The 21529-nt window shown below is 47.4% G+C and overlaps 1 pseudogene; it reads left to right on the forward strand.

Annotated features, from left to right (window-relative positions):
• The first annotated feature begins 1143 nt into the window (after window positions 1-1143).
• The window catches only part of LOC124680656, a 35449-nt pseudogene continuing 15063 nt past the window's right edge, over window positions 1144-21529 (forward strand).

Here is a 21529-nt window from a genome sequence, read left to right on the forward strand (position 1 = left end):
AATTGAGTCCTTGGGTAATATGATCGCCCTGGCAGGAAAAAACTAACATATTGCTATAAATTGTTTTCTAAAGTAAATTATGGTAACAAACCAAACAAGGAGATATATTAGTATGATGATTGGCTACTAATTTGCGGATCTTTTTGTACGGTGTATAGGAGTGTTTCTTGTTTGCCAAGACTGAGTTTTTCATCCCTGATAAACATTAGATGTGCATGAGAACAAAGTATTGTATGTAAACTAGAAGCAACATTGTGATAATAATGCAATCCCCATGTAGAGTAGGCACATATAGCAAAAAAAATTCTAATATGTAACAAACACATGCAACAATAAAACAACATGTATGGAACATTGGAGCAATCACTTTGTACCATCCGTACAAAAATTATTGCAGCAATTAATTCATACTTACACAATAAAAATGAAGCACACGTGTAGCAAATGCAAATCACAACACCATATGTAACATCGAAACATCGCAAACCTCCACCAACGTGAGCTCGTCGTCCCCGAAGTTGCCAACGACAAATCAGACTCATCAGAGCCTAGTTGCCACCAGATCCGTTGACCTTGATCCATCCCCATCGGCCCACTACCTCCTCTCAGCTCGGAGCACGCAAACACCACGGGATTAGAGCTCCCTCCATGGCATCCATGGCGTAGGGGCTCAACTAGTCAGCCCCCATGGCCAGGATGATTAGGCGGACTTGAGGCTAATGACTTCTTCAGCCAACGGCGCATGAGGGAGGAGAGCCCGGAGAAGAAGTTTTCCATCGTGCGGAGGAATAAAACCTCGCTCAATTTTGTAACCAATGGTATGTAAATTGATATTCCGCAGTCGGTCAGGCCAGTGGGTCCCACATTTTAGACAATGTAAGAATATTTTGCCACTCCGTCAATAGTAAAACAGTAGCTAGCAGCGTTAGTAAGATTCATCCACCTCCGGTATTCTGGCCAAATTTGGCAGTTAGAACCGAATTAATATGGCAAGTGATCTCGTTCGTCTCCAGGGACGAACACCACTAATATGGCAATTACGGAGTACTAACCAGGCAGTTACCAGTAATTAATCAGGAAATCTCTCTTCGCTCTCGTCTGCAGAGACGGACACCGCTCACCGGCAGCGTTTCCGCGATAAGGATGCACGCCTCTTCCAGGCGTTCGTCGGTGGAGTCCCCGAGCTCGGCGGCGGCATCCCTGCCCTACGGAAGGGCAGGGCGCCTCCTCCATGCGCTCGTCGTCGGCGTCCACGCCCTAGGGACTACACCTCTTCCTGACGAGCATGCCGCAGACCTCGTCGGTGACTGCCTCCTCCCGAGCACGTCGCAGTTGCTCGCCGGCGACGACCTTGCCGCGCTAGCAGATGAACACCTCCTCCACGCGAGCAGGCCGCAGATACTCATCAGCGAAGGCCTCCACCGAGCACGCTGCAGATGCTCGCCGGCGACGGCCTCCGCCACGCTAGCGGAAGTACACCTACTCCCCTCGCGCGTGGCTTCATACGCTCGTCGACCCGCACCTCCACCTCCCGGCGTTGTGTCTCCCGCTGCATCCGCCTCCTCTGGTTCCTCGCGAGCAGCACTCTCCCCTGTGGTGAGAGAGAGGAGGGGATTGTGTGGTGAGGAGGTGCTCGCATGGATAAGGATAAGGTGAAAGCAGGGGCGGGTAGGCGATGGAAAAAAACAACCAGTCCTATATGGGCATGATGCCGTTTTACCACCGCCGCACACGGAGCGAACCGTGCGGCTCCTTGATAACCCACAAGTATAGGGGATCGCAACAGTCTTCGAGGAAAGTAAAACCATAATTTATTGATTCGACACAAGGGGAGACAAAGAATACTTATAAGGCTTAACAACTGAGTTGTCAATTCAGCTGCACCTGGAAAAGCACTAGTAACAGGGGTGATGTGAAAGCAGCAGTAATATGAGAGCAATAGTAACAGTAACACAACAGCAGTAACAGTCACACAGAGGCGATGGCACCAGAAAATAGTTGATACTACTTCCAATGACATATAGGACCGAGTGAGTATTTGATGATAACAGATGACAGATGACAGATGGACCGGGGTTCCCAGCTATCTACACTAGTGGTAACTCTCCAATAACAAGTGTTGGGTGAACAAATTACAGTTGGGCAATTGATAGGATTGTGTTATCACCGGAATTTGACCAGATCAGAGGTGGGCCGCGATCAAGATGGGCTTGAAGATATATACATGGAGGAAATACGTGAATCGGCCTTTTATACCAAGTTGGGCTTAACTGCCCGTGTATCTGTAACATAGTAGATCGCATCTTAGGTTAGAAGATAGAGTTTTACCCGTGCACGGTTTAGTGCACGCCCACATTAGAAAGTCCCTTGGACTATAAATATGTACCTAGGGTTTATGGAATAAACAACAACCAACGTTTACCCCAAACAAATCTCGGCGCATCGCCAACTCCTTCGTCTCGAGGGTTTCTACCGGTAAGCACCATGCTGCCTAGATCGCATCTTGCGATCTAGGCAGCGTAATGCCTATCCACGTTGTTCATGCGTTGCTCGTATCGAAGCCTTTTTGATGGCGAGCAACGTAGTTATCTTAGACATGTTAGGGTTAGCATTGTTCCTCGTATAATATGCTATCGTAGTGCGACCCTTGCATGTCTAGCCGCCCTTACACCTATCTTAGGTGTAGGGCGGCACCCGCTTGATCATGGTTTAGTAGATTCGATCCGTTACGGTTGCTCCTTGATTCTTCAAGGATTAGTTTAATATCTGCAATAGTTAGGCCTTACAAAGGGTTGGAGGATCCAGCGGCGTGTAGGGTGACGTTCGCTAGCCCTAGAAAGGATGTTCCGAGGATCAACCTCGTGTTGGTTTTTAGGCCCTGTCTAGGATCGGCTTACGATCACCGTGCGCGAGCGCGAGGCCCAATCGTGAGTAGGATGATCCGATTATGCGGTGAAAACCCTAAATCGTCGTAGATCTCATCAGCTTTATCTTGATCAAGCAGGACCACCATATATTCGGACACCTTGTCTGAATCATGGGTGAATCGGCTCTTTGAGCCGATTCGCGAGATAACTCGAGAGCCGATCGAGGCTCGTATTTAACGTTTACGTGTGTGCCCTGCAGGAAACTAAGCGAGGCATCATCCACACCTTCCCGACCAGGTATAGGTCAGGTGGCACGCCCTTGCGATAGCATCGGACGTGCGACCAGGAGGCTTTGCGGGCCGTCGCTCTGAGGGACTGGGGCCAGCCGCAGCCCTAGTTGTTCCCGGCTCTACTGTGTTGCCCGTCTCTGCCCGCCAGGGGGTTTCTGACGACAACACATTCTGGCACGCCCGGTGGGACACGAACCCACAATCGCCTGATTAGAAGTCAGAGATGGCGGAAAGCACTCCGGTCAAGTAGGAGGATCTGCCTGATGAGCTCAAAAAGAAACATCACGAGATCAAGGCAACCCTCGAAGCCGAACTCATCGGCTCCTTTGAAGAGACCCGTGCGCACGGCAACGAGCTCAATGAAAACACACGTCCGTTGCCTAGCGACAACATGGTGGATCGCAGCCACTCCATATGCCAGCCAGAGTTCTCCTTTGGCGTCAACATGGCAGGGCTTGCAAGCCGCCATGGCAAAGATGAAGCAGAAAGCAGCCACTCCCGTGGCAAGGACAAAGAGGAGGCCGATCCACGCGACCGGCCCCAAGATGATGACGGACAGTACCTGACAGAGGAGGAAGTGAGAAGCGTGCGGTATCAACGTCCACTCTCCGAGCATCTCCTCAACAAATATGAGCAGCAGTGTGACCGACGTCGACGCTACGACGTGGATAATGAGAGGTATCGTCGGTTTGATGCAGAGGACAGAGGGTATCGTCAGCATGACATGAACGACGATAGGTACAATCGTCACGCTAGAGGGAGGTCAAGGGAACAAGACGACGTGGACAGGCACTGGGACTGCCCCTTTTTCAGACACTGCTGGGATTCAGGAATGAGCCGATTGCCTACAATCGGCAATTGCCCAGAATGCAACCAGAAGAAGAAGGAGGCAGCCAACGTATCTGTGTTTAAGCGCCTGGGACCTATCCCGCCACAAAGCAAACGCGCTGAGTCACCTCGCTTGGAAGATCTAGATGATTCAGAAGACGAGGGAGAAGAAGAAGACAAGTATCATCGCCCCAGGTGGTGCCCTGATGGACTCAGCTGTTCCCAAAAACGCAGGGTTCAGCGATTGCGCGGCTTGGAAGAAGCCGAAAGATTGTACCTGCACACGCTGAGGAAGGCACGGCCTGATCTGGCCGCCAAAGTTCAGCGAACCCTGGATGAAGAAGGTCGGCCACAAAGAAAAGAGTGGCGCCCCAAGCAGACGAAAGCCGATGATGATACATCGGCTGGCACGAACATGGTCTTCATTCTTCCAACGGAGTTTAGCGCTCCAAGATTATATGAAGCACCTGTGGCGCAATTGGACTGCGGCCCACGGCCGGTCATCTTTGAGAAGCCGAAAGAAAGAAGTTACAGGCATCTGAAGGCCCTGTACTTGCGAGGTTACATCAATGGGCAGCCTGTCAACAAGATGTTGGTAGACACCGGGGCGGCGATTAACATTATGCCATACTCCATGCTACGTCGGTTGGGACGCTCCAGCTCGGATCTGATCAAGACCAACGTAACACTGAGCGATTTCAACGGCCAAGCATCTGACGCGCAAGGTGTTCTGAATGTGGATCTGACCGTAGGAAGGAAAACTGTCCCTACGACGTTCTTCATTGTCGACAGCAAGAGTACCTACGCTGTCCTACTAGGGAGAGATTGGATCCACGCCAACTGTTGCATTCCATCCACGATGCACCAATGCCTAATACAGTGGGATGGAGATGAAGTAGAAGTCGTCCACGCAGATGATTCAGTCGAGGTTTCAACGGCTGGCATGGACGTTTGGGAGACATCAGGCCAAGAGCCGCTCTCAGGCATCAATTTGGACGACTGCGAGCGCATCGACGTGACAAAGAACGGGGTTAGACTAGTTTTATCCACCGGCCTGACCGTGTAACAAAATAAACGTCGATGGACGAACGTGGCAAGGCTGATCCTTGTGATCGGCCCCAAAAAGTTTATGGAGGAACATTACAAAACCTTCATCGAGCAAGCAATGTGGAGGCCGATCCCAGCAATCGGCCAAAATTATCCTCACCATCCTTTCGGCCTTGGTTCAACGCCAATCTGATAAGGCGATGGATTCACGTCGGCTGATGAGTTAGAGGAAGACCACACTGGTCCTAGCAGAGCCGACGTTCACATTGACTGCCTGGGCTAATCATAGAGCCGATTTCAGCAGTTACCTGGCAGAATCGGCTCGGGGGGCACCCAGGTGGATAAATACGAGGATATGAAGAGAAAGTATCTTCCCAATGCCCAGCAGCTCAAGATATCTTTCGATGATGGGTATTGAAGTATGGGGGGCCGATACATAAATCGGCCGTAAAAAAAAATCACAAAATTTTAAGCACAGCCGATGCGCAGACGTCGACTTAAGGATGTGACAAGTCTTCAAGATCAGCGATGCTAGCAGCGAGAAGCGTGACCTCTTCTAGAACCAGGACTGCAGGATTGAGGATCATGACCCTGACCAACGACAAGAGCAGCATAAACGTGCGAGTCGGGGTAAGGGTGAGCCTAACAAGGGGAGCATATCTCTTCTAAGACCAGGAGGACAGCCGATGACGAAGCAATCGGCTGTAACGTTTTGACCAAGGTGGTGGCTTGGTAGCTGTCACTTCCAGGGGGTGTTACGCCCAGAGTTTGGAGGGCATCAGAGATACAAGGACATCCTCGCCGGAAGTTGCTTCAGCCTGCCATGGATGATGAGCCGATCTGGTCAGCAAGGCACGAGAATTGAACTAAAGAAGCCCGGGGGGCAGCTCACTCTGAAGGTTCTCTGCTCTAGAGAGCCGATTTTTGTTGAAATCGGCTAGCTCTGCATCGTGACTTGGAAACCGATGGCGACACGCCTGGTTAGCCCACTGCTATGCTCGCCTCGGTAGAGGCTCGGGGGGCAGTTGACTGCGTTTTTTGCAGTGGTTCTGGGGCTTTCGTAAGGGCGTTGATTTGCCTGGTTGTCCGCTAGAGCAAAGTCATCGGTTGGAAAAGGCGAAAGATAGATCGTGAAGGATTGACATGTTAACCTCAACTTTCGGGCATTGATCAAATTCACGGTCACTCCGATGTCAAAGGGGCGAAGAATGGGTCCTGATAGACCGATGCGTTGTCATCGGCTTATTAAGCATTGGCTAAGCGGCGATCGGCGGAATCAGTACGAAGGGAAATCGGCTAAATTGACATCAAGGAAATCGGCAAAATCAAATGGGGAATTTCTTCATTGATAAACCAGATTTCTTACATAGAAGAGCTGATTGCTCTCAAAAGGGGAGTACTAAGGGGATACATTGCCCCGCCTACTACTACTGATCCTATACTAGATGTCCTATCTACGGGCCGTCACTGCCCTCATCGTCGCCGCTGTCGGCGCTGCTCCCGGCGGGCTCGTCGTCGCTCCAATGGCCGCTGACCGGGCCCTCATTGTCCTCGTCCTCTTCGTCAGCGTCGTCGTCACTGTCGAAGTCGTTGAGGTTCCCCGGCCAAGGGCGGAACCGCTTGGCCGGAGGCTCGTCAGAGGAGGTGCCGTCCTCCTCCTCCTCCTCTTCTTCCTCCTCCTCCTCCTCGGGAGAGGTGAAGTCACAGGAGAAGCGATCGTCGTCGCTCTCCTCCTCCGTTTTCCCGTCGGCGAGGAAGCGGAGGTCGCTTTCCCCGTCGGTCAGGGACTTGTCGTCCTCCGACCAGAGGGAGAAGTCATGGCTAGACTCCTCCCCGGCCTCAATGGCGCGGCGGATGTTGGCTGCGTGGACCTCCGCCGGGTTCGGCTCCGGCGTCGGCTCGCGAGATGAAGGGGACCCAAGGGAAAGTTCCGATGAGGTGGAGGAAGAGGAAGACATGGTGGCAGAAAAGGGTTTTTTGGAAGTACTAATGCGAAGAGGATGAAGAGAAGAGCTGTTCGGTACGGTGGGATAAAGGAAGTGGAGATTTAATGTCCGAACGGTTTTCGAGGAGGTGGTGCCAAAAAACTGTCAAATCGTGCAGAGAAGATGGGAGGGCAAGTCGTCATGATGGAAGATACTGCGACGGTTCTGCTCTGCCACGACATGACCCCTCGGAAGAAAAACAGAGTGGTTTTGAAATTATCATTACCAAAACCAGGGGGGCATGTGTTATCACCGGAATTTGACCAGATCAGAGGTGGGCCGCGATCAAGATGGGCTTGAAGATATATACATGGAGGAAATACGTGAATCGGCATTTTATACCAAGTTGGGCTTAACTGCCCGTGTATCTGTAACATAGTAGATCGCATCTTAGGTTAGAAAATAGAGTTTTACCCGTGCACGGTTTAGTGCACGCCCACATTAGAAAGTCCCTTGGACTATAAATATGTACCTAGGGTTTATGGAATAAACAACAACCAACGTTCACCCCAAACAAATCTCGGCGCATCGCCAACTCCTTCGTCTCGAGGGTTTCTACCGGTAAGCACCATGCTGCCTAGATCGCATCTTGCGATCTAGGCAGCGTAATGCCTATCCACGTTGTTCATGCGTTGCTCGTATCGAAGCCTTTTTGATGGCGAGCAACGTAGTTATCTTAGACATGTTAGGGTTAGCATTGTTCCTCGTATAATATGCTATCGTAGTGCGACCCTTGCATGTCTAGCCGCCCTTACACCTATCTTAGGTGTAGGGGCGGCACCCGCTTGATCATGGTTTAGTAGATTCGATCCGTTACGGTTGCTCCTTGATTCTTCAAGGATTAGTTTAATATCTGCAATAGTTAGGCCTTACAAAGGGTTGGAGGATCCAGCGGCGTGTAGGGTGACGTTCGCTAGCCCTAGAAAGGATGTTCCGAGGATCAACCTCGTGTTGGTTTTTAGGCCCTGTCTAGGATCGGCTTACGGTCACCGTGCGCGAGCGCGAGGCCCAATCGTGAGTAGGATGATCCGATTATGCGGTGAAAACCCTAAATCGTCGTAGATCTCATAAGCTTTATCTTGATCAAGCAGGACCACCATATATTCGGACACCTTGTCTGAATCATGGGTGTTTGAGCCGATTCGCAGGATAACCTGAGAGCCGATCGAGGCTCGTATTTAACGTTTACGTGTGTGCCCTGCAGGAAACTAAGCGAGGCATCATCCACACCTTCCTGACCAGGTATAGGTCAGGTGGCACGCCCTTGCGATAGCATCGGACGTGCGACCAGGAGGCTTTGCGGGCCGTCGCTCTGAGGGACTGGGGCCAGCCGCAGCCCTAGTTGTTCCCGGCTCTACTGTGTTGCCCGTCTCTGCCCGCCAGGGGGTTTCTGACGACAACAGATTGAAATAACATTAAGACAGAACATCAAGTTTATTAATCATGTAGGCATGTTTTCCATATATAGTCATACGTGCTCGCAATGAGAAACTTGCATAACATCTTTTGTCCTACCAGCCGGTGGCAGCCGGGCCTCAAGGGAAACTACTGGTAATTAAGGTACTCCTTTTAATAGAGCACCGGAGCAAAGCATTAACACTTGGTGAAAACATGTGATCCTCATATCTAAGCCTTCCCCTCCGGTTATCCCGATTCTTTGTCACTCTGGGGCCTCGGGTTCCGAACATAGACATGTGCAAACAACTTGTAGATACAATCTAAGCAATAATTATAGAGCTTAAATCTAAGATTATGCCACTCGTGCACTAGTGACAAGCATTAAACACAACAAGGTTGCAGCAACAATAACTTCACAAACTTATATAGATAGACTAATCATAATGTAACAATTCATCGGATCCTAACAAACACAACACCAATTACATCAGATGGATCTCAATCATGTAAGGCAGCTCATGAGATCATTGTATTGAAGTACATGGGAGAGAGAGTACCAACTAGCTACAGCTAGAACCCGTAGTCCATGGGGGAACTACTCACGGAGCATGATGGAGGCGGTGGCATCGATGGAGAAGACTTCCGGGGGTCAATCCCCGTCCCGGCAGGGTGCCGAAACAGGAACTTCTGACCCCCGAAACTATGTTTCGCGATGGCGGCGGCGCTCCTGGAGTCTTTCTGGAATATGATCTGTCGACGTAGGGTTTTCGCGTCTGATAGATTATATAGGCGAAAGAGCGGCGTCGGAGGGGTCCCGAGGGGCCCACCCCATAGCTGGGCGCGCCCCCCTCTTGGCCGCGCCGCCAGGTGGTGTGGGGCCCCCTTGGCCCCTCTCCGTCTCTCCTTCGGTGTTCTGGGTCCGTCTCGGTAAAATAGGAGGTTCGGCTTTTGTTTCGTTGAATTACGAGAATATTACCCGAACAGCTTTTCTGGAACCAAAAACAGTAGAAAACAGGAACTGGCACTTCGGCATCTTGTTAATAGGTTAGTCCCGGAAAATGCATAAAAACATTATAAAGTATGAGCAAAACATGTAGGTATTGTCATAAAACTAGCATGGAACATCAGAAATTATAGATACGTTGGAGACGTATCAAGCATCCCCAAGATTAGTTCCTACTCGCCCTCGAGTAGGTAAACGATAATTCTGAAGTGACATGCTACTAACATAATCTTGATCATACTATTGTAAAGCATATGAGATGAATGAAGTGACTCAAGGCAATGATCTATAGTTTGCTAACAAATAGATAACATATAGCAAAAACTTTTCATGAATAGTACTTTCAAGACAAGCATCAAAAAGTCTTGCGTAAGAGTTAAGTCATAAAGCAATAAATTCAAAGTAGAAGGCATTGAAGCAACACAAAGGATGATTAAGTTTCAGCAATTGCTTTCAACTTTCAACATGCATATCTCATGGATATTTGTCAACACAAAGTAATATAATGAGTGCAATAAGTAAGCATGTAAGAATCAATGCACACAGTTGACACAAGTGTTTGCTTCTAAGATAGAAAGGAGTAGGTAAACTGACTCAACATAAAGTAAAAGAAAGACCCTTCGCAGAGGGAAGCAGGGATTAAATCATGTGCTAGAGCTTTTCAAGTTTTGAAATCATATAGAGAGCATAAAAGTAAAGTTTTGAGAGGTGTTTGTTGTTGTCAACGAATGGTAGCGGGTACTCTAACTACCTTATCAACCAGACTTTCAAGAGCGGCTCCCATGAAGGACGTTATCTCTACCAGCAAGGTAGATCATCCCTCTTCTCTTTTGTTTACACATGTACTTTAGTTTTATTTATGGATGACACTCCTCCCAACCTTTTGCTTTCACAAAGCATGGCTAACTGAATCCTCGGGTGCCTTCCACATTTCACATACCATGGAGGAGCGTCTATTTGCAAAATTAAGTTGCTTACTGATGAATCAGGGCAAAACATGTGAAGAGAATTATTAGTGAAGGTTAATTAATTGGGGCTGGGAACCCCGTTGCCAGCTCTTTTTGCAAAATTATTGGATAAGCGGATATATATGACACTAGTCCATTGGTGAAAGTCTGTCAGAAGTAAATGACAAGGTTGAAAGATAAACACCACATACTTCCTCATGAGCTATAAAACATTGACACAAATAAGAGATAATAGCTTTTGAATTGTTTAAAGGTAGCACATGAAGTATTTACTTGGAATGGCAGAAAATACCACATAGTAGGTAGATATGGTGGACACAAATGGCATAGGTTTTGGCTCAAGGTTTTGGATGCACGAGAAGCATTCCCTCTCAGTACAAGGTTTTGGCTAGCAAGGTTGTTTGAAGCAAACACAAGTATAACCGGTACAGCAAAACTTACATAAGAACATATTGCAAGCATTATAAGACTCTACACTGTCTTCCTTGTTGCTCAAACACTTTTACCGGAAAATATCTAGACCTTAGAGAGACCAATCATGCAAACCAAATTTCAACAAGCTCTACGGTAGTTCTCCACTAATAGGTTTAAACTACATGATGCAAGAGCTTAAACATGATCTACTTGAGAGCTCAAAACAATTGCCAAGTATCAAATTATTCAAGACAATATGAAGCATTTTCTGTTTCCAACCAAATATCAATAAGTGCTGCGGCTCTCAGCTTCGCTATGAACATGAAAAATAAAACGAAGAACACCAGTGTTCATATGAAAAAGCAGAGCGTGTCTCTCTCCCACACAAGGATTGCTAGGATCCGAATTTATTCAGACATAAACAAAAAATAAAAACAAACAGACGCTCCAAGTAAAGAACATAAGATGTGACGGAATAAAAATATAGTTTCACTAGAGATGACCTGATAAGTTGTTGATGAAGAAGGGGATGCCTTGGGCATCCCCAAGCTTAGACGCTTGAGTCTTCTTGAAATATGCTTGGATGATCCATTCGGGCATCCTCAAGCTTAGGCTCTTCACTCTTCTTGATCACAGTATATCACCCTTCTCTCTTGACAATATAGTTTCACTAGAGATGACCTGATAAGTTGTTGATGAAGAAGGGGATGCCTTGGGCATCCCCAAGCTTAGACGCTTGAGTCTTCTTGAAATATGCTTGGATGATCCATTCGGGCATCCTCAAGCTTAGGCTCTTCACTCTTCTTGATCACAGTATATCACCCTTCTCTCTTGACCCTTGAAAACTTCTGCCACACCAAACTTCTCATAAACTTCATTAGAGGGGTTAGTACTCAAAAAACTTTAATCCACTTTAGTTCTGTAGTGACACATTGCAAGAACTCAATAAAACATTAGCTACAGCTCTCCACGTCTAGAAAGCCTTACTTAAAGTCCACAAGAGACAATGCAAAAAAACAGAGACAGAATCTGCCAAAACAGAACAACCAGTAAAGATGAATTTTTTCGAGGTACTTCCGTTGCTCAAATCAGAACACTCAAAACTAATGAAAGTTGCGTACATATCTGAGGATAACGCATGAATTTTTTCAGAATTTTTAGATTCTTCTACAGAGAGAAAAACTCAAATTCGTGACAGCTAAAAATCTGTATCTGCGCAGAAATCCAAATCTAGCATCAACTTTCTATTAGAGACTTTACTTGGCACAACAATGCAATAAAATAAAGATAAGGAGAGGTTGCTGCAGTAGTAACAACTTCCAAGACACAACAAAACAGTAGCAAAATAAAAACATGGGTTATCTCCCAAGAAGTGCTTTCTTTATAGCCATTAAGATGGGCTCAACAATTTTAATGATGCTCACATAAGGATGAGAGTTGAAGCAAAGAGAGCATCAAAGAGCAAGTTCAAAACATATTTAAGTCTAACCCACTTCCTATGCATAGGAATCTTGTACACAAATAAATTCATAAAGAACAAAGTGACAAGCATAGGAAGATAAAACAAGAGTAACTTCAAAAGTTTCAGCATATAGAGAGGTGTTTTAGTACCATGAAAATTTCTACAACCATATTTACCTCTCTCATAATAATTTTCAGTAGCATCATGAACAAACTCAACAATATAACTATCACATACAACATGCTTTTCATGATCTACAAACACATAATTTTTATCAAGCTCAACAATAATGGAATTAAAACTTTCAAACCCACTTTTATCAATAATATAACAAGATGATTGATCAAACTCAAGAGATATGGGACTCCTAGATAAAGTCAAGACCTTTCCAATCCCATTTTCATTAGTAGTACAATTAATATTATCAAGTAACATAGGACCATCATCTAGAGCTTTATCATAAACATTTGCCAAGCAAAACTCTTTAGTACCATGCATTTCGATATCAGGCACAAACAAAACATTATCATAAGATTTATCAAAATAGCATGGATTATCATAGTGTTGACGTCAGAAACCCCCTGGCGGGCAGAGATGGTCAACACGGTAGAGCCGGGAATAACTAGGGCTGCGGCTGGCCCCAGTCCCTCTGAGCGACGGCCCGCAAAGCCTCCTGGTCGCACGTCCGATGCTTATCACAAGGGCGTGCCACCTGACCTATACCTGGTCAGGAAGGTGTGGATGATGCCTCGCTTAGTTTCCTGCAGGGGCACACACGTAAACGTTAAATACGAGCCTCGATCGGCTCTCGGGTTATCTCGTGAATCGGCTCAAAGAGCCGATCCACCCATGATTCGGACGGGGTGTCCGAATATATGGTGGTCCTGCTTGATCAAGATAAAGCTGATTAGATCTACGACGATTTAGGGTTTTCACCGCATAATCGGATCATCCTACTCACGGTCGGGCCTCGCGCTCGCGCACGGTGACCGTAAGCCGATCCTAGACAGGGCCTAAAAACCAACACGAGGTTGATCCTCGGAACGTCCTTTCTAGGGCTAGCAAACGCCACCCTACACGCCGCTGGATCCTCCAGCCCTTTGTAAGGCCTAACTATTGCGGATGTTAAACTAATCCTTGATAAAACAAGGAGCAACCGTAACGGATCAGATCTACTAAACTATGATCAAGCGGGGTGCCGCCCCTATACCTAAGATAGGTGTAAGGGCGGCTAGACATGCAAGGGTTGCACTACGAAAGCATATGATACGAAGAACAATGCTAACCCTAACATGTCTAAGATAACTACGTTGCTCGCCATAAAAAAGGCTTCAGCACGAGCAACGCATGAACAACGTGGGCAGGCTTGTGCTGCCTAGATCGCAAGATGCGATCTAGGCAGCATGGTGCTTACCGGTAGAAACCCTCGAGACGAAGGAGTTGGCGATGCGCCGAGATTTGTTTGTGGTTGAACGTTGGTTGTTGTTTATTCCATAAACCCTAGGTACATATTTATAGTCCAGGGGACTTTCTAATGTGGGCGTGCACTAAACCGTGCACGGGTAAAACTCTATCTTCTAAACTAAAATGTGATCTAATATATTACAGATACATGGGCAGTTTAGCCCAACTTGGTATAAAAGGGCCGATTCACGTATCCCTTCTATGTATACTCTTCAAATCTATCTCGATCGCGGCCCACCTCTGACTCGGTCAAATTCTGGTGATAACACATGCCCCCCTGGTTTTGGAAATAACATTTCCAAAATCATTATGCTTTTCTTTCGCCGGGGCATGTCACGGCAGAGCGGAACTGTTGCAGCATCCTTTATCATGACCTCTCATTTTCTCAACTCCTCAGTCATCGGCAAAAACTTCATCTCGACGATTTCTCGGGGAAGGTAGAGGATGACGATGATGACTCCCTCGAAGGTTACCCACCAGCAAAGCACTCCGTGCCTGGTAGGACAACGTCAGCGATGATGATAATGAGGGAGACAAGGGCCGCTACAGCCCTTAGATCTGTCAACGATGAGGAAGACGAAGGCAGCAACGGCCCTCGTACCAGGGAGTGGTAGTAGCATCTTGGCTCCTGCTCTTCCTGAACAATCGGCTCCTCCCCCAATGAATCTTGCTTTCTTGTCGACTTTGCCGATCGTCACATCGAGATCGTTGTACAAAGAGCCGATGACGAGGCATCGGCTTGCACTTTCAAGAGCAATTCGAGGCAAGAAAACGTTGCCTAACCATACAGCCCAGCAGGTTTGGCCCTGTCCGAACCATCATGAACGTGCAGATTGAACTCTCAACAAACCACCAGGAAATTGTCCCAAACATTATGATCTGGATTGAGCTCGTTTCGCTAGAGTCGATGGCCATGCACCGGCTTTACTATTCTGAAGTCGATGCCTGTGCATCGGCTGTTAGCACACTGTTGTTTCCACATGTTTTCTCAAGTCGATGTCTGTACATCGGCTGTGATTTTTTTTTACTGGCCGATCTAAAAATCGGCCTCCACATATTACTGCCTATCCTCCCACATGCTTGGGAAATACTTCTTGAGATGTTGGCCGTTGACGGCCACTGGGAACTTCACACCATCCAATTGTTCAAGCATATAGGCATTGCCCTTCAGAACTTGGATGACTTTGTAAGGACCGTGCCAATTAGGAGACCATTTGCCGTATGCTTTATCCCTGGTTCCTAATGGCAACACGGCTTCCCATACTAAATCGCCAACCTGAAACTCCTTTGGTCTCACCTTCTTATTGTATGCCCGGGCTACCCTGGCTTTATTTTCTTTAATCTTCTCTAACGACCAAAGTCTAAGTTCTGTTGCATCCTCAATAGTGTCACTCATCAGGGTTGCATATTCTTCCGCTGTCAGATCATTCTGAAACGTGACACGTCTTGATCCAGCCGTAATTTCCCAAGGTAATACAGCTTCCTTCCCATAGACAAGCTGGTACGGCGAAGTCTTTATAGCTCCATGGCGCGACATGCGGTAGGCCCATAATGCTTCTGATAACTTCTCATGCCAATCCCTAGGGTTCTCGTCAATCTTTCTCTTGATTAGCTTGATTAAACTCTGATTGGACGCTTCAGCCTGCCCATTAGCTTGAGCATAGTACGGAGATGATCGGATCAATTTAATCCCCATGTCATCGCAGAATTTCCTAAATTCTTTAGAAACGAAAACCGAACCTCCATCGGTCGTGATAGTTTGGGGAATCCCGAACCTATGAATCACGTGTTCTTTCACAAACTGAATCACGTCTTCTGATTTCACCTTCTTCATAGGGACGGCTTCCACCCACTTGGTGAAATAGTCTGTGATGGCCAAAATCCATTCGTGTTTTTTACTTGACGCCGGATGAATTTTGCCGATCATATCCATGCCCCACCCTCGGAACGGCCAAGGCTTGATGATAGGGTTCATCGCCGATGCTGGTACCATCTGAATCTTCCCAAACATCTGGCATGCTTGGCACCCCTTATAGTAATTGAAGCAGTCTTCAAGCATGGTGGGCCAATAAAACCCCGATCGTCGGATTAACCACTTCATCTTCTGGGCCGATTGGTGAGTCCCACAGGCGCCTTCGTGTACCTCATGCAGGAGCCGATTAGATTCTGTTGGCCCTAAGCACTTGAGTAGCAATCCTTCCAACGTCCTGTAAAACATGTCATCTCCTATGAGGACATACTTCATGGCCTTGTATCTTATCCTTTTGGGTGCCCCCCGAGCCGAATCCTTCAAATAATTGAAGATATCGGTTCTCCAGTCATCCTGTTCCAGGAATTGTACCTGAACTTCTGACCCGTCAGGTATGTCTATGTAGCCTGACGCCATCTGTGCGAGATTGTTGGCCTCGACGTTCTGGGACCTTGGGACCCAATTAAAGTTGATGTACCGAAACTGTGTCATCAACTCACGGCATTCCATCCAATACGGGAAAAGCGATTCACTCTCGCACTTATATTCGTCCGTGAGCTGGTTAATCACCAACTTGGAGTCCCCAAAAAGTTCTACTGCTTCTGCCCCGGCTTCCAATAGCAACTCCATCCCCTTGCGCACCGCTTCATATTCTGCTACGTTGTTGGTGCAAGGGGTAGATAGTCTGATGGAGAAGGAGTACTCTGCCCCCCGAGGCGACACGAGCAGAATGCCGATGCCACAACCGTCGTCGCAAGCTGATCCGTCGAAGAACATAGCCCATGCACGTATAGATAGTGCCGCTATATTGGTACTGATTCGCTCAGCTATGAGATCGGCCAACGCTTGCCCCTTGACTGCTTTCGCAGGCTGATAGCGGAGATCAAATTCTGACAACGCAAACATCCACTTACCCAGTCGGCCTTTCAACACGGGGGCCGACAGCATGTGCTTGACAACATCCGACTTGCATATGACGAAGATCTCCGCTGTCAGCAGGATGTGATGCAGCTTGGTGCAAGTAAAGAACAGGCAGAGGCACAGTTTCTCGACCTCAGGATACCTGGTTTCCGCGTCTAGCATTCTTCTGCTGAGGTAGAAAACGACCCTTTCGACGCCCTCGTAGAGTTGCACCACCACCGAGGCAATGGACGTGTCAGCCACTGACAGGTAGATGTAGAACGGCTGATCTTGCCGGGGCGGAACTAGCACAGGCGGCGTCATCAGATACCTCTTAATTTCATCAAACGCCTGCTGATGTTCTGCCCCCCAGTGAAATTCATCGTCAGACTTGGTCTTCACCAGCGCCATGAATGGCTCGATTCGTCCTGACAGATTGGAGATGAATCGTCGGACAAAATTGATCTTGCCAATGAGACGTTGGAGCTCCTTCTTCGTGGTAGGCGGCTGCATGGTGCGCACCGCTTCTTGACTCTTCAGGCCGATTTCAATTCCCCGTTCATGAACCAGAAAACCTAGGAACTGACCAGCCGTTACACCGAAGGCGCACTTCTTCGGGTTCATTCTCAGTCCGAACTTCCGAGTTCGGTCTAGGACGCGTCGTAAATCATCCAAGTGTCCCTCCATGGAGACCGATTTGACTACGACGTCGTCGATATAGATTTCCACCAACTTACCGATCAAATCATGAAATATATAATTCATAGCTCGTTGGTACGTTGCACCAGCATTCTTCAATCCAAAGGTCATAACTACATATTCAAACAAGCCTACCGCCCCTGGTACTCGGAAAGCGGTCTTGTGTATGTCCTCTGGAGCCATGAAGATTTGATTGTAGCCGGCGTTGCCATCCATGAAGCTCAACACCTTGTGGCCAGCAGCTGCATTGATCAGTGTTTCTGCCACAGGCATCGGATATTCGTCCTTGGGGGTGGCTCTGTTGAGATCTCTGAAATCGATGGCCACACGCCATCGGCCATCCTTCTTCTCCACAGGCACGATACTGGAGATCCACTCAGCATACCTGCATGGCGTGATGAACCCGGCGGCCAACATCTTCTCGATTTCTTTCTTGACCTCCTCCAGAATTTCGGCTCTCATCTGACGTGCTCGTTGTTGGAATGGCCGAAACCCTTTCTTAAGGGGGAGCCGATGTTCGATGATGCTCCTGTCTAACCCAGGCATCTCTGTGTAGTCCCATGCGAAGCAATCTGGGTATTCCTTCAACAGAGCAATCATCTGACTCCTGAGCTGTGGATCCAACTTCTTGCTGATAAAAGTTGGTCGCGGCTTGTCCCCATGGCCGATGTCGACTTCCTCCAGCTCATCAGCCGAGGTGAACCCGTACCCTAGCTTCCCGTCACCCGTGAGGTCGACGCCAAATACTGGGAGAGCCGGCGGCGCGGATAACGCGGTCCGATCGCTAGAATCGGCCTCCATCTTGATCATCACCAGGACCTCGTAGCAGTGTCGGGGCCGATCACGTGGGCCAGCCCCCCTTTTACCCTCGCTATGAGAGCAGCTGCCCTCGCCACTACCCTTACCAGGGCGGTACCCAAGTTCTACCATATGGATGTTGAACAGGTGTCCTGACTGTGGCCTCCCAGGGTACATACTCTCCGCCATACCGACGGTGCGTGCCGGTGGTCTCGGCACTTCCGATGCTATCAATGCGCCTGGCATCGGTAGACGGGTCTTCTTAAAGGAGCCGATGAGTTCAGCTTCGAGGACTGCCTTGATCTCGTCATGTTTCTTCCTGAGTTCACCAGGCAGATCCTCGTACTTGACAGGAGTGCTTCCCGCCATCTCGGATGTAGATGGCGATGTGGTGGATGTGGAAGATTGTCCCACCAGGCGTGCCAGAATGTGTTGACGTCAGAAACCCCCTGGCGGGCAGAGATGGTCAACACGGTAGAGCCGGGAATAACTAGGGCTGCGGCTGGCCCCAGTCCCTCTGAGCGACTGATACGTCTCCGACGTATCGATAATTTCTTGTGTTCCATGCCACATTATTGATGTTATCTACATGTTTTATGCACACTTTATGTCATATTCGTGCATTTTCTGGAACTAACCTATTAACAAGATGCCGAAGTGCCAGTTCTCGTTTTCTGCTGTTTTTGGTTTCGAAATCCTAGTAACGAAATATTCTCGGAATCGGACGAAATCAACGCCAAAGATCTTAGAATCCCCGGAAGCATCCAGAACACACCGGAGAGGTCGAGAGGGGGCCACGGGGCCACCAAACCCTAGGCTGGCGCGGCCGGAGGGGGCCGCGCCGCCCTATGGTGTGGCCCCCTGTCGGCCCTCCTGCGCCGCCTCTTCGCCTATATAAAGCCCCTGGATCGAAAACCACGAGGCGAAGAACCACGATACGGAAAACCTTCCGGAGCCGCCGCCATCGCGAAGCCAAGATGCGGGGGACAGGAGTCTCCGTTCCGGCACCCTGCCGGAGCGGGGAAGTGCCCCGGAAGGCTTCTCCATCGACACCGCTGCCATCTCCACCGCCATCTTCATCACCGCTGCTGCTCCCATGAGGAGGGAGTAGTTCTCCATCGAGGCTCGGGGCTGTACCGGTAGCTATGTGGTTCATCTCTCTCCTATGTGCTTCAATACAATAATCTCATGAGCTGCCTTACATGATTGAGATTCATATGATGATGCTTGTAATCTAGATGTCATTATGCTAGTCAAGTGAGTTTTACTTATGTGATCTCCGGAGACTCCTTGCCCCACGTGTGTAAAGGTGACAGTGTGTGCACCGTGTGGGTCTCTTAGGCCATATTTCACAGAATACTTATTCACTGTTGAATGGCATAGTGAGGTGCTTATTTATATCTCTTTATGATTGCAATGTGTTTGTATCACAATTTATCTATGTGCTACTCTAGTGATGTGTTATTAAAGTAGTTTTATTCCTCCTGCACGTGTGCAAAGGTGACGAGTGTGTGCACCGTGTTAGTACTTGGTTTATGCTATGATCATGATCTCTTGTAGATTGCGAAGTTAACTATTGCTATGATAATATTGATGTGATCTATTCCTCCTACATATGCATGAAGGTGACGGTGTGCATGCTATGCTAGTACTTGGTTTAGTCCGTTGATCTATCTTACACTAAAGGTTACTAAAACATGAGCATTATTGTGGAGCTTGTTAACTCCGGCATTGAGGGTTCGTGTAATCCTACGCAATGTGTTCATCATCCAACAAAAGTGTAGAGTATGCATTTATCTATTCTGTTATGTGATCAATGTTGAGAGTGTCCACTAGTGAAAGTGTAATCCCTAGGCCTTGTTCCTAAATACTGCTACGCTGCTTGTTTACTGTTTTACTGCGTTACTACTGCTACATTACTACTGCTTGTTTACTGTCCTGGGCGAAGCACTTTTCTGGTGTCGTTGCCGTTGCTACTGCTTATTCATACCACCTGTATTTCACTATCTCTTCGCCGAACTAGTGCACCTATTAGGTGTGTTGGGGACACAAGAGACTTCTTGCTTTGTGGTTGCAGGGTTGCATGAGAGGGATATCTTTGACCTCTTCCTCCCCGAGATCGATAAACCTTGGGTGATCCACTTAAGGGAAACTTGCTGCTGTTCTACAAACCTCTGCTCTTGGAGGCCCAACACTGTCTACAAGAATAGAAGCTCCCGTAGACATCAAGCACTTTTCTGGCGCCGTTGCCAGGGAGGGAAGGTAAACGGCACTCACATATTGGCAAGCCCGACAACTAAGCACTTTTCCTCCCTCGTCAACTACGCGCCAAGCACTTTTCTGGCGCCGTTGCCGGGGAGGAAAGGTAAAAAGGCACTCATACTCCGGTTCCAGGTAACAGTACTTTTCTGGCGCCATTGTGTTTGTGCTCGAAGCTATTTCCTTTAGATCCTACAATTGCATCTTGTTGTTTCTTGTTTACACTAGTTTGGCATAATGTACAAGAGTGAGCTTCTTATTCTATTTCCTGATTTAAAACATGGATTGTTTGATGCGAAAATTAAAAAACCTATGAAATCTTATTTGCATGCTTGGTAGTAATATTAGTATGAACGCTTTGAACACCATTGTTGATAATGATATAGAAAGTTCTAAGCTTGGGGAAGCTGGTTTTCATGATCTTTTTAGTCCCCCAAGCATTGAGGAGAAAATTTTCTTTGATGATACTTTGCCTCCTATTTATGATGATTATAATGATAGTGGTCTTTTGGTACAACCTACTATGGAGAGTAAATTTTGTTGTGATTATACTATGCCTCCTACACTTGATGAGAATAATAATGATAGCTACTTTGTTGAATTTGCTCCCACTACAACTAATAAAATTGATTATGTTTATGTGGAGAGTAATAATTTTATGCATGAGACTCATGATAAGAATGCTTTATGTGATAGTTATATTGTTGAGTTTGCTCATGTTGCTACTGAAAGTTATTATGAGAGAGGAAAATATGGTTGTAGAAATTTTCATGTTACTAAAACACCTCTCTATGTGCTGAAATTTTTGAAGCTACACTTGTTTTATCTTCCTATGCTTGTTACTTTGCTCTTCATGAACTTGTTTATTTACAAGATTCCTATGCATAGGAAGCATGTTAGACTTAAATTTGTTTTGAATTTGCCTCTTGATGCTCTCTTTTGCTTCAAATACTATTTCTTGCGAGTGCATCATTAAAGCTGCTGAGCCCATCTTAATGGCTAAAAAGAAAGAACTTCTTGGGAGATAACCCATGTGTTATTTTGCTACAGTACTTTGTTTTATATTTGTGTCTTGGAAGTTGTTTACTACTGTAGCAACCTCTCCTTATCTTAGTTTTGTGTTTTGTTGTGCCAAGTAAAGTCTTTGATAGTAAAGTAAGTACTAGATTTGGATTACT

Source organism: Lolium rigidum, unplaced genomic scaffold (genome assembly GCF_022539505.1).
Source record: "Lolium rigidum isolate FL_2022 unplaced genomic scaffold, APGP_CSIRO_Lrig_0.1 contig_24242_1, whole genome shotgun sequence".
In the NCBI taxonomy this organism is placed as follows: Eukaryota; Viridiplantae; Streptophyta; class Magnoliopsida; order Poales; family Poaceae; genus Lolium; species Lolium rigidum.